At 36.8% G+C, this 16,431-nt stretch overlaps 1 protein-coding gene across 1 annotated transcript in view; it reads right to left on the bottom strand.

Annotated features, from left to right (window-relative positions):
* The window catches only part of LOC119656637 (ETS-like protein pointed), a 320,431-nt gene extending 304,846 nt beyond the window's left edge, over positions 1–15,585 (bottom strand). The window contains exon 1 of the mRNA XM_038063077.1: positions 14,680–15,585. The gene's annotated coding sequence lies outside the window, so the exon portion shown is untranslated. The remainder of the gene's footprint in view (positions 1–14,679) is intronic.
* Between the last annotated feature and the right edge of the window lie 846 nt (positions 15,586–16,431).

Below are 16,431 nucleotides of genomic sequence, written 5' to 3'. Positions count from 1 at the left end.
GAATTTTCTAAATACATTTGAAAATACAAATCTTAACTTTAGAGATCTGTTAAGATTCTCCAATTCAGTACTGCTCGGTAACTTTAGATATTATATATATATATTTAAGATTTTCTATAAAATAAAACTATTGAATTATTAACATGGAATTTAGTGGGGACGTCAGAGTTTTAAACTCTCGCACATGCAGTGAAGTGAATCATAGGTTAGTACTTCATGAATCATAGTTACAGTCTTAAGGTCACTTGAAAAGGAGAGAAATCAGTTTAAAGTAACAGACTTAAACTGAGACAAAACCTGTTCGCAGAATCTGCCTTACTGAAAAACTTAACAGAAGTTTGACTATTGAACAAATTTTAAATTTTAAAACGTCCTAGCAAAGAAGAAAAGTTTCGTCTTGCTATGATTTTTTTATAAAGACGCAAAGAGCATTTCGTCTTCATTACAATATGTATCGTTATTATTGAATGCCTTTTCGCATTTTGCGATTTCTTTGTGGGTGGGGAGATTAAGAGGAAAGGCACAAACAAGAAAAAGTGATTGAAGTGAGCCTTCAGTATTAAGTTCGTCAACACTACCCTGCTCAAACATTTTAGACCAAACCTCTTGGTGAACCTGATCATCTTTATGCACGATCTTTAATCTTTTGAATTTTTTTCTGGGGTTACCTGAAGTTAAAAGTTGTCTAAGGGTTGTCACTATGAGATCGAAGGATTGAAGGCTTTGTTGATCACTGCTAGTGGTGGCGAACTGGACGCGCTCAACAACCAATATCGTAGCAAGTCTGTATAGCGCGATAAAATAAAATTTACTATTTTCCTGCTCAAGGAAATAGAAATTGGCGCAAGGCACAAATTATAACAATTTCAACAACCTACATTATATCACGAAAGAATTGACAAGTGGCAGCTATCATTCAGAGGGATATATGTAAAATGTAATATACTACACCAAGAGTTTGGAGTCCAAAGTGGAATCAGCCAGGTTGCATTCTATTACCAACCTTCACACACTTCCTTATTCGGAAGACGTGGACAGGTTCAGTGAATCATAGCATCATTCCCCATGCACCGTTACTACGCCATCTCATCTGACCACCTATCTGTATTAATGAGCAGAGCACTTAAGGCATTGATCAATTCACACATATATGAAGTGTGGTTTCTGACAAACTTGACATATTAACTGCCCTAGGTTTCCCTGTTTTGTCCAAAATCGGGACACGCAACTATGACAATGCCAACATCAATACCCCGAACATGAGCCTGTTCCGTGCTAATGTTTTATACAAAAGCAGCATATGGAAGGTAACGACCAGTTACACTCGAAATCTCCAAACCTTCCTTCATTGGAGTATTTTCACCCAGCATATTCTTGAGCGAAGAACTTCATCAACGTACGACCCAGACCCCCGTGGGAGTATTGAGGGAGTAAAGCCACTGTAGAAAAAAAAATTGTTTTTTCCATTGCCATTTAGAAAAAAAAAACAATTTTTCGATAGAATTTCGAGTTCCTGCTTTAACGCCCCAAACATTTTTTCAATGACTATGGCGTTTTTAAATACATTTTTCTCGTAACATCATTTTTTAGTAAAAATTTTTAATATGTTTACTTGAAAATTTAACCACATCTTCACAACAAACTTTTAAAAAGAATAACATGGGAAATTCTTGATAAATCCATTTCAACTATTTTTATTAACCCGTCAAAGTTATTTTTTTGATGGAAATTGAGCAACTTTAAATAAACATTCGTACGTCATTCCTTAGCTACGCTGAAGTACATTAAAACATTTTTTTTTCAGCTTTAACTTGAGGATAATTATTTTGCGTGCCGTAGAGTGCCGCAAATTCGACAAGAGGATGAAAGTTATTTTGAGGCGTCTACGTATGCGCCTTTTAACCCCCCATACACCCTCCCCCACCGCCCTTCTTTATACTAGAAGGATCAAAACTAAATCCTAAATCAAGAAGTACAAATCAGAACCTCTTTCACATAGGTACATTTAGCGAAGAAAGAATTATTCCTCCCTTTTATATGTATGATGGCATTCGATACAAGCATGGTTGTTCAAAGTCCCCTTTTTTTAACGAATTTCGAGTCGATAGGTGTAATCGTTTTGGACAGGAATGCGTGGGAGGATAAAACGAATTTAATACGGTTTTGTTTTACACAAAACCTCAAAAAGGAAATAATAGTTCATTTTAAAATTAAATTCTTACAAAATTGATGAAACTCCTGAATGAAATAAAATCGAAATCAATTCCAAAAATTCATGCGGTGCAACTTATCTAGAAGCTGCTAATGTAGAAATAGTCTGCATTTATCATTTCGTTATAAGTCACCTAATAAAAACCTACAACATACTATTAGGTTATGTACTAATTAAAAATAGTTTGATCATCAAGTCATTAGAATTTTAATCATAAATAGTCCAGCATTATCATGGTTTCTCCGTCCAAATTGGACTGTTATGCTTTCATATCAAATAGATAAAATTTGTATTTCGCATAATTTCGCGTTTAATTTAATTTTTTTTTTGCTGCATAAAGTCTTGTTTGCTTATCAACTACAGAGATTAACGAAGTCTTGTGACTTTGAACTTTGAAGAAACACATACACATCTGAAATTAACTGAGATACCATATCGGAGCAATAAAAAAATAAACTATTTTCAAACATATATGCAGAACATGAATACATACATATGTTTTCAAATGCAGCTGATAGGAAAACTTCTTTCAAAGTTGTTCGTGCAAATTACACTATCTAATTTGTTAACATTGTAAGTTAAGTCATCTTAAAATGGCTTAATAAATACTTTAGCGAAATAAAAATTGGCAAAAAGCCAGTTTGGCGTGAATAGATCTATGAGTGATGTTCATTTTCGAAATAATGGAAACGCTCGTATTTTGTACTATTTTATGAAGATACTTTATCTACAACTGGGATGTTAGTTTTATGGCAATCTATTTTTGGATCCAAATATGAGAAGTGAGAAGTAAATAGACCACCCTGTTCATTTTCAGTAGGTGGTATGGAAGTAGCTATACCTTGAAGGGCCAATGCAAAATTTAAAAAATAGTTACGAAAAGTGAACTGAATTCCAGGTTCAAATCTGAATCCTTCGATCCAGACAAGAGTTTTAAAAATCTTATCATTCCAAAACAACTTTTTAAGCAGAACCGTCTTTCATTAATAGCTGTTTTCCCAAATTCTTGCAAAAATACCCAATTAGAGTTCAGTTAGTATTTAGCATTACGTAACGCATCTAATTTCTTTGCTTGTTTTCTTTTGGTGCGTTTAAAGACAACCAAACAACACCGCACATATGCGACCAAATACTTTTGGTAATTTAATTAGCCATGGTTCGACAAAGTCAGACACCCACAACGATTAGTAGCAATTTCCAATGCAATTACCTGTTCTTCTTGAAAGTAAATTATGGCGACCAAAATAATGACTCAACACTATGCAGATTTCGCTCATTTCATTAATGAAACAACTTTAAGGTCAACCAGACTGTTATTTTGGCAATAGCACAAGAAGCAAATGAAAAGTAGAACATAATAATTACTTGCAGAACGCCTATTAGGCAAAGGCCAGTATTGATCGACTCGTAGATTGCATAGTTTTAAGGATGGTATGAAACGTTCCATTCAGAACTAAACTTATGAACACAATTTTTGAAAATTCGTTAGGAAACTATTGAACTGGTCTCACAAAGAGTTTAACTTCTCGTCCCAAATGATATTTGTCGTATATTTACATACATGTATTCCAAATGACCTGTTGATGACTGAAAACCGTTACCGTAACTACATAAGTGGCATGTGTTGCCACTTGAGAAAAATTTTTGTCAAACAAAATTGCAACTGAGTGGCTCCACTCAGCACATATTGTCAAGGCAAATCAAACCCATTCACTTTGAAAACTGAAAAAGCCGCAACGGACTTGTGTAGGACTATCTTTATCTCCTTAAAATTATTCAAGTATTTCACAGTTGTTTCAAAAATAATATTTAAAACGATGGCCGTTTATATCCTATCCCGACATGCAGTTTTACGCAATTCTCATGATAGCCTCAACGGAGATTTTCTTTCGAATTTTCCAAGCCTGATCGAGATGGTCTGGCATCAGGTTGCAATTTCATCAGGCAAACAAACTGAAACCATAAGCAAAACGTATGGCGAGTAATTGGCAAATCTAGTTTTGATGTCGATCGAGAAAAATTTTGTTGCTATCGCCCACGCTTGAACGGGCCACCACCGTGAGGCGAGAAACTACCAGAATGACTAGAATCTCAGCTGAACCAATGCGAAACTCGTTTTTCTTGCATTTTGCACACACAGATGGGCGAATTGAAGAAACCAATTTTCGCGATCAATGAATGGAAAGTTGTTCTTTAGTATTTTGAGTGAATTTTTATTGGCATTGCGAATCCTCGCTGCGATTCAGTTTCAATTTTAAATTGATCAGTTGAATGTTTGTTTCGAATTGATTGTCGCTGCAATTATTGCAATTTCAAAGCAGTTAGTCAAGACATTAATTAGTAAACTTAAAAATGGGGCCAATAATTGAATATTTTACTATATATTAACGAATTCATCCTGTGTCTAATTTGTTTCGTCTTCTCCCATCCAAACAATTAACTCAGTAAATACTACATTTTGATTGGAAGAATAAATACTACATGATTCCTCCAATGTGAAGAAGACAATCTTCTAACAATTCATTTTATCCTGATTTCCCCACTTCCACTATTTTTTCAAGTTTATTCCCCCATAAAAGTAATATTTACATAGACAGTTTCAGAGGTACCCATTTTAGAAGCATAAAATACGCATATGTTCAGTATAGCTCTACTCTTCATTTCCAGTATAGATTGCGAGCTTAAACCACTTACATATGTATACGATCTTCGGATATATGCACATAAATTTCAGATTTCGAGGAATTGTCCGAGAAAGTGTTCGTTGAAATGGAACAGTAGCCAAGTTGATTTAAACTATTTATAGTTTTGGCCCTTTCATTGAAAAAAAAATTAGAATTCTAATTAAATCGAGAACCGGAAGCTGTGTACCGACGAGTTTCAAGGATTCTCTGGTATTCTTATGGAAATGTTTTCAACAGGATTCATTTTTAGATACCCAGATAATCCATAGTACCCTTAATAGATTATAATATATTTCAAGATTGAGAGTGTTAACCTTGCACGAGTGTCTGCGTTTCAACAAAAAAAAAATGCCATTAGATAACCATCAAATGAAAGAGCTTAGATTATCCTCAAAATTGACATTAAAATAAGGGAGGGCTCTCTAAATACATACTTATATATTGTCTCCTGTTCACTGCTTTGTGCAGTGCAGGCCATCCACAGTCTCTTCTTATTTTTATTATTTGCTATTTCAGTTTCCTTAAGATTACTTCTGGTTTCATTATCATCCTTTTTGGTAGTGCATCAACGATAAGTCTACAGTGTGCGATGCAACACAAAAGTATCCGTAATGGAAACAAGATCCGAACCTTCAGCTTAAGACATAACCACTTCAACCATTTCCTTGTCAAAGGTATCAGGATAGCGAAAAAACTAATTGACTTTGAAACGCACTAGACCACTTCATTTCGGCAGCATAACGATAATGTGATCAGTATCCAGAAATATTATCCTGAGTTGTTTCAGATGCTTATTCGCAACTGTATTCTCTATCCCCTAAACCATCCAGATATCTACGAAACCAAAAAATAAAGTGTCTCTTCTTAAACACGAACTACTATATGCATACATAGAATTTATGGAAAGGGCACTTTTCAATTAGTGGAGTATTTTTAAATTTTCTGAAATAACATTTTTGTTTTTTTTTTTATTAAAATTAAATTTTTTTAATAAAATTAAATTTCAAAATTGCCCCATTTTTTTTAAACTTAGATATCGGAAAAGGGAATTGATATGGTCGAATCTCGGAAATTTTAGTTGGACTATAATGGCGAGTGCTGCGAACGTTTTGATAAAAAATTGTTAAAATCGATCCAAAATTTGTTAAGTTCAGCAAATGAACAATAAATGGCCGAACAATCTTCAAAACTATCTGGAAAAACAAATACAATTCATATGAAAAATGTGTTTTTTTGTGTCTTTTTGTTAGTAATGACTTGTATGAAATTTTCTAGCTTGCACCGATAAAAAAAACTCAACAAAATATTGCTAGTTTCCACTTGAAACTTTGAGAGATGATTCTGAAAACAAAACTTGAATAAATTATTAAATAAAAAAAAATTTGCAAAAAAAATTGCTGACTATGTAGTAAAAGCGAAAAAAAGTGAAAAAAAAATCGGAAAATGTCTATCAGTCAAGTACAGTGAATATAGCAGAATAGTGCCCACAACTACGTGTTTCGGAAAGAAGTCGTAATTCTACCATTGCTGCCCTTATGTCCATAAACCAATTAACCCATTGCTTGTACAGTATACCGTCAAAAAATTAGAATAACTGAAAAATTTGGTTATTAAACTGTATTTCTGAGCGATTTAGCATGATTTCCTTTGAAATGGAATATATTATAGATAGATGTATATGAAATCAGTATTTGGTACAAGTACACAAAAAAAATTTTCAAATGTTCAGGGAAACCCTGCAAATATCTGTTTAACACTTCGAAGGGATATACCCACTCCTGCATCCTTCCAGTCTTTTACAATTTTCTTTCCAGACCTTCGCCTATTTTTTATAGACAACTTTAGCACCTTTTAGTCCTTTCGGGGATCACCACCTTTCTGACACAATTTTTTCTTCTGTTCGGTGCGATATTGGGTGTATACCTCCGAAAACTGATGGTTTTTGATATTCTGGAGACAATGAGCTGACAAATTTTGACCTTAGGGTTGGGTTGGGAGATGCAACGACGAGTCTTCTTGTTTCGTGTGTATTATAATGTAATTTGTTCACCGATTTTCTTTCAAATGTTATTGAATGAATAAGGAAAAAAACATTAAGTAAAATTTTCTAAAATCCCAATATTATTTTACCTGCCCAATATTACATTCAATTTCAACTAAAAATTTGAAAACATTTACAAAAAAAATATCATCGGAAATGTGAATGGCGACTGTTTTGGAATTCCGGGAAAAAAAGAATAGTTGGGATGAAAATTGCCGATTCCGGAAAAATTCTACCAAACAATTCAAAATATATACTCGTATGTGAAATGAAAATTTCAATGAGACGTAACTATCAAACATTTTTAATTTTTACCTCAATATTTTATGATTTAGGCTAGTTCTCTAGAAATCATCCAGTTACTTTAATTTTTGGTGTACAATTTGCAAATTGTCCCAAATCACAGCCGATTTACAAGTTTGATGGTAGTTAGACGACGCAAGTTTGAGTACCTATTGCGCCTGGCATCTGTATGGCACATTTTTGCAGATGTTCCTTTATCCACATTTTTGCTTATTTTAGGGATTACCTTGCTGCAGGCAACATGCTTTGTTAACTTTTCACAATGCAAATTTTGCACAGTATAAAGAAAACGTGGAGCGATTCCGAGGTGCCAGCAATTGTAACGTTTATTTGAGGAAGCGAGGGAAGTTTTATCTGCAGGAATCTGCGGTGACAGTATGGAAAACATCACCGGTGTGACTTCCTTTTCCAGCCACCCATGGAGAGAATTCCACTAGTCGAAGGGAAAAGAATTTCAGGACAGCCAAGGCAACCTAGCTGGCCCTTTAATAGTTACCAGGATACTAAATAGAAGCCGTTGTAAAGGAGAAAGGCATCTGCTAATTCACGCCAATGGCTTGAAATTTGCAATATCCGATTTGTTCCGGTAAATCAACGAATGGGAGTTTCTTATAGCGCAAGGCGTATGCGTATAATTTTTGGGAAACAAAATCGGAAAATTTAAAAAAAGGGCCCCATTTTACTTTTTTTGAAACAAAATTTTATTATAGATCATTCTGTGGAGAATATCATCCTGATTAAAACCCGGTTTTTACCTGAAATAATAAAAAATTTGTTGTTTTTTTTTCGTTGGTGTGGATATTTATCCTTGCTAACAAGTTAGCACTGATGAAAGGAACAAGTGGTTCCCGAAATGTTGCTATTTGCAAGAATAAATATCCACACCAACGTAAAAGAAACAACAAGTTTTTTATTATTTCAGGTAAATAATCGTTGGTCTTTACTTTTTTAGATATTCTAGTGGCCCCTTGTCATCAAATTTTTTTTTAAGTTGTTTTATTTAAAAATTGTAGGGAACAAAAACAGTTTGCAAAATTTCAAAATTTCAGCATATATGCTTTCAATCAAGATATCCTCTTCCCCTCTTTCTCAAAAAATAAAGTAAAATTTGAACCCGTTATATCTCCTTAAGCAACACAGTGCCAAGACGAAAAATTGAGGTAGTTTTCAGTCGGAAAAACGTTTTTGTCATAGAAGGTCAGACAGTGAAGGAGTAATATTTGGGCATTATGAAATATTTGCAATTCGTGAGCGGATTTTGTACCACATTAACACACCATCGAACAATGCCATCAGTATCTGTGGATTTTTGAAACCGAAAATTGGCCCCTCGCGATCTCTTTCTCCTCATTCGAGTCGAAACACCTCTATGGAGAACGTGTTTCAGCAGTCAAGAGAATGTAATGCAAAAGTCTAAACAATGTTCCGAAGATTAAATCAATCGCTGGTATTACTTTAAAAACGAATTGTGGAATAGAAAAGTACAGACCAGACTAAACCTTCTGTTTGGCACTAATAACCTTTGTTTTGGCAGGCCCCTGTGTGTTTACAAGCATTTATATACATATATTATATACTTTTGGTTTTGTTGGTATTCCTAGTTACTCTTTACTTAGATAGAAGTTAACAGAAGTTAACAACAAGTCTGACATGCTGTTACTTGAGAAGACATAGTACGCGGATAAAAAGGACTATGAGCGCCTGCAAAGAAATTTCGGCTCAAGAGGGTGGTCGTAGTGCCCATAATATTGTCAACTACAGGTATTGTACCTAAACCCCTTACCGCTTGCCTGCATGGCTTAGGACTTTCGCACAGATTCAAACCATCCGTGCTCGATTCTGCGGGGTGCTTGGTCGACGTTCCCAATAATTTACTACCGGCTACCACCACCAAAGCCCTTCTATATTTTCTAAGTAGACACTAAAATTTAGAACTAAAGAAAAATAGTTTTTCTCCATTCATTACATTATTTCAATCTATATTATAATTGTAATTTTAAATTGAAATTGACTCCTACATGCTGGTTTGTCCACTTAAAGCAAATGTAATGCACTTTGGATTGCTGGTAGCACACAGGGTTCGAGCGTGTAAAGCAAAATGGACAAATAAAAAGAAAAGTAATGTGCATCATCTTATTGAGCGTTTTGATGTGAAATGAGTGGTCACTTGATCCATACGATCGATACCTGATTTATTTGCTTTGTAAAAAATTGCTTGAGGTTTAATGGCTTCGCCTGCAAAATTTTTCGAACAGTGCATGGTGAAAAGTAGAATCACCACCTTGCTCTTTTTTGGCACATGCATAGCTACAAATTGAAATGTTATCATGGAATCCAAAATAGGTTGAAAGAACAGCACGAGTGACTTTTTTTCATACTTTGATAGGTATACATTGTTTATTAGAACGTATGGTGGTATGATGCACACGAGTTCAATACCAATATCACCAAGCCGCTTTGCCTAATCCTCTGTTTTCCTTTTTGGGTTTTTGTCTTTGTTGCTGACCTGTAAATAATTTTCCTCGCCAGAGAATATTCAAAATACATTGTGTTTCATGCATCCCAATACAAAAATATAGGGGTCTGGCTATACTACATGCGACAAAACGAGGTAAATGAAAATTTCAGAAAAAACATTGGAATGCCAAGACCCTTGCTCACTCCGAAGTTAAGTATATCAAAAATACAATTCAAATCTGAAAAGTTTGACCTCATTATCACACCAGTCAACTAAGAGGTCAGAAGAAAATGTGGCAAAACTCCTACATAAAACTTATCATCATCGTCAACGGTGCAACAACCGGTATCCGGTCTAGGCCTGCTTTAATAAGGAACTCCCGACATCCCGGTTTTGTTCCAAAATCCACCAATTCGATATCTCTAAAAGCTATCTGGCGTCCTGAACTACGCCATCGCTTCATCTCAGGCAGGGTCTGCCTCGTCTTCTTTTTCTACCATAGATATTGTCCTTATAGATTTTCCGGGCTGGATCATCCTCATCCATACGGATTAGGTGGTCCGCCCACCGTAACCTATTGAGTCGGATTTTCTTCACAACCGGACGGTCATGGTATCGCTCATAGATTTCGTCGTTATGTAGGCTACGGAATCGTCCATCCTTATGTAGAGGGCCAAAAATTCTTCAGAGGATTCTTCTCTCGAACGCGCCCAAGAGTTCGCAATTCTTCTTACTAAGTACCCAAGTCTCCGATGAGTACATGAGGGCTGGCAAGATCATTGACTTGTACAGTAAGAGCTTTGACCCTATGGTGACACGTTTCGAGCGGAACAGTTTTTGTAAGCTGAAATAGGCTCTGTTGGCTGACAAGCACCGTGCGCCGATTTCATCATCGTAGCTGTTATCGGTTGTGATGTTCGACCCTAGATAGGAGAAATTGCCAACGGTCTCAAAGTTGTAGTCTCCTATCTTTATTCTTCCCGTTTGACCAGTGCGGTTTGATGTTGTTGGTTGGTTGGTTTTTGGTGTTGACGTTGCCACCATATATTTTGTCTTGCCTCCATTGATGTGCAGCCCAAGATCTCGCGCCGCCTGCTCGATCTGGATGAAGGCAGTTTGTACATCCCGGGTCGTTCTTCCCATGATGTCGATATCATCAGCGTAGGCCAGTAGTTGGGTGAAGTTAAAGAGGATGGTGCCTCTCGCGTTTACGTCTGCATCGCGAATCACTTTCTCGAGGGCCAGGTTGAAAAGGACGGATGATAGGGCATCGAATATCGAATGGTCTCGAGAGTGATTCTGCTACTTTTATCTGGCCTCGCACATTGGTCAGGATCAGCCTAGTCAGTCTTATCAATTTCGGCGGTATACCGAATTCTCTCATGGCCATGTACAGTTTTACCCTGGCTATGCTATCATAGGCGGCTTTAAAATCGATGAAAAGATGGCACAACTGATGTCCATATTGCACCAGTTTTTCCATCGCTTACCGCAGAGATAAAATTGATCTATTGCTGATTTGCCTGGAGTGAAGCCTCTTTGGTATGGGCCAATGATGTTCTGGGCATATAGGGCTATCTGGCCTAGCAAGATAACGAATAATATTTTATAGATGGTACGCAGTAATGTGATACCTCTCTAATTGCTGCACTGCGTGATATCCCCCTTTTATGTATGAGACAGATAATGCCTCGTTACCAGTCGTCACACCTTGAGCATTAATTGATGAACCACTTGTTGTGGTTGGTCGCCTCCATATTCCAAACAATTTCCTCTGAATACTCTATCGATTATAGCTAATTTTAAACGCCTCACATAGCAGTTCAACATTATTACCAAATATGAAGAAGTTCCCCTAGAGAATATATAAAGAAGTCGGGAAACCGGAAGTTGAACCGTTCAGGTATGAAAAGCTTTGTGTATTTCTTTCATAAAAACATTAGTCCGTAGCACGTAGTATATGCATATATTATGTGAGAATATCCACTTTCGCATGCTACTGACATTCATAGTCTTGAATTTGCACAGAAGCGACAACTTTGAATTATTATAACTTTGTTAGTAATAGTGCGATTTCCACCAAACTTGATAGGATTATGCTGTATGTAGTAGCCTACATTGCTGCTTCGTGATTCTAGGATGAACTTAAAGGAGGTTTGTAGTTAATTACCAAAAATTATTATTAATAATTAGTTAATTTATTGTTATTAATAATATTGCTGTTGTTAACTTTATTTGAACAGATATCGGTATGGAGAGTATTAGTTTGTCCTAGGCAGCATATAGTGGCCACCTCCTGTTTTTTTCTCATTTTTGGGTTGGGTAGTTTCTGAGAATGCTTCCGTGAAAGATCTCTTTCGACTCCCCGCACTTTCTATCTTTCCAACAAGTATCAAAACTTCGAAAAGTACTAACCGAGACCCCCATTTCATACCCCACATGACTACATTTGGTGAAAAAAAATTATACCCTCCTTTCCATGTAAGAGGACCAGCTTAAATTCGACGTAGAATGATGTAACTCATTGTGTGCGTAAGCGTTCACAGCACCCACTTTTCCACCAAGGAGAAATGGGTTGTTCATATCTGGGACTCTAATATTTCACTTGAAAGTCAATTATTCTCCTTGACATCTTATTTGCATAGCCTAGAATGCAGTAAATTCGGGCGAAATTGATAAGTTTGAGCTGCTACAACTCAAATACTGGTGAACAGTGGCAGAGTTATCCGAGATACTACTTTCTATGTTAGTGCAATACTTGGTATTTCTGGGATGAACTGAAGAGGGTTTTCCGGTAAATTTTCCAAAAGTTGGTAATATTGGTTGGTAATATGGGTAGTTTGTGAAAATGAGTCTCACTATAAGTGTTATCTCACCGACTTTTCAATTTGCGTCGAAACTCCTTGTGAAGGTACTTATCGAGACCTTTCATTTGATACCCCACACGGAAACAGTAGGTGAAGAAGAAATTGTATATTATGCATCTATTGCGGGTCCCCTTCAAACTCCACCTAGTTTTATGTCAGCAAATTGCCTTGAATTTTTCAGATTTTTGAGTTGTGTGGCTTCCGAAAATGAGTCCTGTCTCACTTCAAGTGTGCACTCACCCACTTTTCAATTTACGTCGTGTGAAATTATTAATCGAGACTTTTCTTTTGATACCCCACACAGAGACATTAGGTGGGAAAAAAATTGTACATCCCTCCTTTGCATGTATGCGGAGCCTGCTTCAAACTCCACCTTTTAACGGTTTTGGAGAAAAACAGTGAAATAATTTAAATCAGGTTTTTTTTACACAAAACCTTAAAAGACAAAAAAAATATTGAAATTATATTTCCTTTTTTTCAGTACTAGATTGGTTCAAGTGAGATTAACAGGTTCTTAAATCTTCATGTAACCTATCAAGCCAATTAACGGTAAATAAACATCAAACAACATCAAATAGCACTGGTCAACTGAAAACAATAAAGGTAAAAGAGTGTACAACTTTAAAACCGTTAAAGATTTCTCCAATATAGAGTCGAATCACAACCGATAACAGCTATTACGACGAAATTCGTGCACTGTTGTTGGCAGCGGATAGAGCCTATTTTAGCTTACAAAAACTGTTTCGCTTGAAAAGTAATACTGTACAAGACAATGATCTTGAGGGTTCTCATATATTCCGTGGAGACCCAAGATGGTAACCTTGGGACCTCTTTTCTACTTTCGAGAGAAAAATTTTTCGCCCCCTACAGAAAGATGGACAATCATGTAGACTATGTATCGACGCAACTTATGGGGTTAGATAATCCGCATAGATGTGGATGATCCAGCCCGAAAACTCTATTAGGCCAGTACCTATGGTAAAAAACGAAGTCGTGAAAGGTTCTCCCTAAGATGAAACAATGACTTTTAGGGATATTGAACTGGTGGACTTCGGCACAAAACTGGAATGTTTGGGGTTCCTTCCTTCCTTCCTTCTAGGCCTAGGCAGGATACCGGGTGTTGCGCCGTTGATAGATAGTATGCAAAATTTGCTTTTTTATGTCAATCTGCTACATCGAAAGACTTCATAGGATGTGAGTACCATATTGAAAAGCATAGCATACTAAAAGTCAAAGCAAACTCGCAAAATAAACTCCCAAAACAACAAGCAGTTCCAATTAGAATGCAACAGTTTTTCACATTAGGTACTCAAAATAGCGAACTATAAATCAATCACTGTTAGTATGGTTCGAAGCGTGTGTTGTGAACTAAACAGACAAATATTAAGTGCCATCGGCAAAGGATTATTCCTGATTTCCCCTCTCTAACCCCTTTGAATGACGGCAGTCAACCCACCTTAAAAGGTTATAACGCCTCAATATCGGACCAATGAGATCTCATACCGATAGCATTTAATTTTAAAGCAAGGTGGTCGGTTCTCCCCAATTCCATTGGAAAATCGCGGCGGTCGCCTGCTGAAAAAAATTATAGCAAATCCAAGTAAGAGTATTTTGATACCGTCGCGGTAAAAATTGATTTTCTAACTACACCCTTGGAGGAGGAAGAAAAAGGTCATCTTTCTAAGCTCGCTAAAAATTCGCAGTGGCCATCTTTCCGCTCTAAAAATTAATATTTTCATATCATTAATAAGCCAATTCTCGATGAGATTTGCGGGAGCGAGTTGGGAGGGGAGTTTCCCTTCCAATCCTTCCCACACTAGCGCAAAATAATCAACTCTTGTGAAAACCGACCGTAATGCCCGTGAATTATACAGACTATTCCTGACGCAGGTCTTAAAAAAGCACACAATTGAATTTCTGCCTAATGCCAAGAAGCAGCCATTCTCACATAAGAAAACAACAAGCCTTTCGTACCTGAAGCGTGTAGCTTCCGGTTTCCGGCTTGTTAATCTTTTTATAGCCACATATACCATATATAAAAATTGCATTATTTGTAATATGTAATTATGAAACAAATATTTATAAACGAAATAAGAAACGAAAAAAATACTGACCACCCTAATAAAATGATCCGTTTCGGCCGTCCTTGATAGTAGTGATGATTAATATTCAAAATCTCCGAAATGAACGCAACATAAAACTGATCAAAAAAGATCGCGATCCAATGAGATAAAAAATAAATGAATGAAATTGATGAAAAGTCCTCACTCCGCGCCGAATTTTCCAACGTTTCTGTGTTTTATTGCACTAAAAATAGTAAACAAAATCGCGTTTTCTTTGTCGCACTCGCGCCCCGATTGCACGTCTTTACCCGCTTCCTTTCTTCTTTCACTGCTTTTTCGCTTCACACTTTCTCCTCACTCCGCGCCTTTTCCAGGGGATCATCTGCCAACTTTTTTTTATTTATTCTCCTTAATATTTATATACTGGCATTCAATACACTAGAGCACAGAATGGAAACGGTCTTATTCTTATTTTTACACATTATCGCGCACGCGGCCGCCGTCGTCGTCCTCGCCGGTATCTTTTATCACCTCCTCGACGTCTTGGTCGTTACTAACGTGTCGTTGCCGTATCGTCCGTCGCCACCGCCGCACAGACCCGCTATCGGTCACAACCGTCACTATCGAGCCGCGCGTTATCACTCCTCCGCCGCATTTATTGCGCACTTTTATGATTTTATTGACAGAATCATTACCTGGCGATTCGGGAATTTGTACAATTTTCACAGAACAACGAAGAATTGCCTGAACGCGATCGAATGACTGTCCCAAAATCTGAAGCGGCAACAGCCAAAGCACCGAAAAGATACACAACAAATGTCGCACACACTGTCCCTTGCAACACAAACAGCACCTCGCGATCCGTCACAGTCACACACAGCCAGATCTAGGCCTAGAACTTGAGGAAACCGAGAACGTCTCAAGAAGATGTCCAAGAAATTGTGAGACTACCGCCAGCAATAATGCGACGATCGGTCGTAGAATATAATCGCGGCAAAAAATAAACAAACCACTCAACACCAATACAAGTATGTGGGAGAATTATCTTTGGTACAGTGCGTAGAGTAAGTGAATGGACACGCTGATGATATTTCACTTGAGCGCTTTTTCTCTGACAGATTCAACCAATTCCTAGAAGAGTTCAATTGGAAGGGGAATTTCAGTGATGCGGAGGTTCAACCCGAACAACTGAAACAGAAATCTTGGAAGGAAACTATCTACTGTATTTTTAGGAAATTACAATCCATCAAATTGTGTATCTAAAATATTCACGGAGGAAGAGTAGTCTTCTCGGAAAGTCCTGGAAGAAACTGGAGCACTTAGTTAGAAACCGACAACGTAGCGCGTAGGTTTGGCTGTCGCAATACTTTAAGGGAACTTTGATTCAAACAAGCGTGACATACAGATGCTCTAGGAAAATACAAATATTTATGTTGTCAAGGTCCTTTTCTGTATGTATATCCATAGTTATATAGTCTTCGAGTGACAAAATTCTTACTATCTGGATCATAAGTTTGATAGTTTATATAAGTTATTATTTTCACCACTCACCCATACGAAAAGAAGAAACTTGCGATATAAATATGTGACCGGCTCAGAAAAAAGGGCCTTCATGCCTAAAATATCGATTTTCAGGTTTTGACAGTTTTCATACCTACAAGGCTTCCTCTTTCAAATTCCGTATCATCGCAGGGTTCAAGAAAAATGATGGTGGCGCGTAATCAACGATTGAAAAAAAGCAACCCAGATTCGAAAGAAAGTTTTAATAAATTGTACTAAAAATACGAACATACATTACAAAAA

The sequence above is a fragment of the Hermetia illucens genome, chromosome 5 (genome assembly GCF_905115235.1).
Source record: "Hermetia illucens chromosome 5, iHerIll2.2.curated.20191125, whole genome shotgun sequence".
NCBI lineage: Eukaryota > Metazoa > Arthropoda > Insecta > Diptera > Stratiomyidae > Hermetia > Hermetia illucens.
Note: the sequence above shows the minus strand (reverse complement) of the source record. Positions and strands in the feature narration are given on the sequence as shown.